The sequence below is a fragment of the Etheostoma cragini genome, chromosome 1, assembly GCF_013103735.1.
Source record: "Etheostoma cragini isolate CJK2018 chromosome 1, CSU_Ecrag_1.0, whole genome shotgun sequence".
NCBI lineage: Eukaryota > Metazoa > Chordata > Actinopteri > Perciformes > Percidae > Etheostoma > Etheostoma cragini.
In genome coordinates, this window is record NC_048407.1 from 17,545,082 (window position 1) to 17,547,843 (window position 2,762).

At 38.2% G+C, this 2,762-nt stretch overlaps 1 protein-coding gene across 2 annotated transcripts in view; it reads left to right on the forward strand.

The window, feature by feature from the left end:
* dagla (diacylglycerol lipase, alpha) overlaps window positions 1-2,762 on the forward strand; it is a 36,420-nt gene that overhangs the window by 28,970 nt on the left and 4,688 nt on the right. The window lies entirely within an intron of this gene.

Below are 2,762 nucleotides of genomic sequence, written 5' to 3' on the forward strand. Positions count from 1 at the left end.
GTCTGCTGTGCCTAGTTTGTTTGTAGTTTGATACCTCTGGTGTTTCTGCAGGTACTGGAACCATTTTGTCCCCTGTCTGAGCAGGAAAACTTGGAAGCAGAGGAACTGGAAGCCAATCAACCCATCTGCAATACCACTGTGTTCATAACCTCGCAAACAGACCTAAGCTCTAGTCCTCTTCCCTCTCATCCGTCCTCTCCCACCTTCAAAGACCTGTCTTGCCTTGCCTCCCTCACAGAGACTGAGGCGGTCTCTGTCTCTCTGACTGTCATTGCTTCTTCCTCTATTTCAGATGCTGAGTCTGTTCTCCCTCCTCCTACTCTGCCAGACTGTACTTCTGCCTCAGAACATTCCTTGGTGTCTATCCCCTCACTTTCTAACAGTCCTTCCAACTCTCACTTGAAAGATCACTCAGTTGAAAATAATTCATGCATTCCAGCACAAACCCAATCAGACCCACCTGACTCTTTTGTAGATGTTGTTGCTGCTCCTGTTTTGGAAATCCTGTCTGACTCTGACTGTGCTCAGATAGAAAATTCTCCCCTCAAGATAGTAATATCACATAGCTCTTCACAAAACCATGAAGTGTGTAGTTTGCACATGCAAAAAACTACTTCTGATACTCTTGTATAGACTTTATGATACTCCGTATTAGACTTGGCCTTCATTAGCCTATTTGCACAACACATTTATCAAGTCGTGTCTGTTAAAGATATAATTCACAAGTACTGAAAAACTATTAATGTTACTATTAATACTGTAACTAAATGGCCAGTCTTACATGATCTGATGTAATGTGCCTGAGGTTTAATAGGATAAACATTTGTTGCTCAAGATTTGGTGTCAGTTCTTGGAGAAAGACCTTCTTGAAAGACAGATACTTTAAAATGTGACTATAGAAGTGGAGAGAGCCTGCCAGTTCCTACACTGAAATAAGTCACAAAAGACTGATGCAAAGCAGCTCAGCTGATATAATCTCTGAGAAGAACTGATTTAATGTTCTCCATTCCCATTAAAACTTCCTTTTGCGATCGTCACTTGCATTAAAAAAAACTGCAGGCTGGTACCGCAAGTCTATGCAAGTTGTCTGTATGCAGTTTAAGGGTTTTCGAGGGAGAGTAGGAAACGGGACGAGATGAAACTCAAAAAATGTGAACCGCTGACAAAGCGTTAAGGGCAGGAACGTGTGCATGCAACAACAAGGTGACTGGGTAAATGTCATCACTTAGTAGCCCCTGGTATACATCACAGGTTAATGGTGTATATAACAGTACAAGAATATGTAATCCATTTTAAACTATAGAGTAAAAAATAGCCTTTTACAACACTGCAAGATCAGTCCAACCTTCACTCTTTTTGTCGTTAATGAGATTCATCATCCAGCTTTCTTCATGTCAACCCTTCATTATTTTCCATTCCTATCACAGCTACGGTACATTTGGTCAAGTGCTTTGGCATGAACTTGCTAACCCCTATCCTCAAGCAAACACGTTTTCTTTGTATTCCTTTCCATGGTAACGTAATTTTTTTTCTACATTAACTGCTCTTTCTTCCTTCTTGGCAGGGTTTTTCAGAAACTGTAGCTCTTCTTTTCTTTCCCCTTTTTGCCATTTTGAAAGTACACATTTAGACTTTCTTCAATCATAAACCCTTCAAGGAATTGTCAATTAGTCATCAGCAGCAGATGGAGTAAGGGGGAACACATGTGTAAACACTGTCTAGTACTCTGCTCTGCTGTAATATTGCTGCTGTTATTACTATGTCCTCTTATTACTGCCTTGGTTCAGTGTGGGGCTATTAATAACAGGATTCGGAAAACTGGAATTATATCGTTATGCTCTTCATGCATTTTTATAACGCTATGTCTAAATGTGTTTTTATATATTATAAGAATATGGCTGCTGGACATTATTGCGTAATGCAAAACTCTAAGTATAAATGATCTCTCTCTGGGTACTTAGTCTGCAGTTTCCCTTCTTTGTTTTTTGTTTATCGTCAAATGTGAGTGTGCCTAAAAGTGATATGTTGATATTGTTAGTGTCAAATATTTGTTGTAGTTTGTCACCTAAAGCAATCTTGTCCTCATGTATCATCAGTCATGCTCACCCATGTAATCCTTATGTTTTCATGTGGGACCAGAACCATCTACATAACCCAAACACTATAAACATGTTTGTTTTAATGCCATTTTTAACTTACTGAGTCTGTGTATCTGAATGAATTTCAGTCATGTTTACATTTATGCCATTTTATGTTTCATTGATTATCGCATGAATTGTATTAATTGTTTTCAGTGTTTTCATGTCTTCTTACTGTTCCAGTTGTTTTTATAGCAATGTGCATCCACTAAGTGTTTTAACTCATTAAAGTTAACCAAATACATGTAGTTGTGTGTTGATGTGATTTGCCGTTAGTGTTTGTTCACAATTTTTAGCTATTAAAACAACACAATAAGATTTTGTGTAATGATTTACTATCCTTTATCATACTGTAGGTCTTGCGTAGTTCTAGCTCCTGCATCATGACTCCATTGTGGATGTTTAATGTCAGTTTGAGTAGGTGTTAGCTCGCCATTAGATTGCACTTACATTTATCTACAATACACTGTGCTTTTCTAACACCATAATAGATATAATCATATCATCATCATATCTGCAGATAAATAAAGATGTAGCGGTTTCTAAGATGTCTTTGAAAACTATCATAATCATAAAAAGGGTGATCCAAGTCTGTGTGTTGTGTGTGTGTGTGTCGGGGGGGCT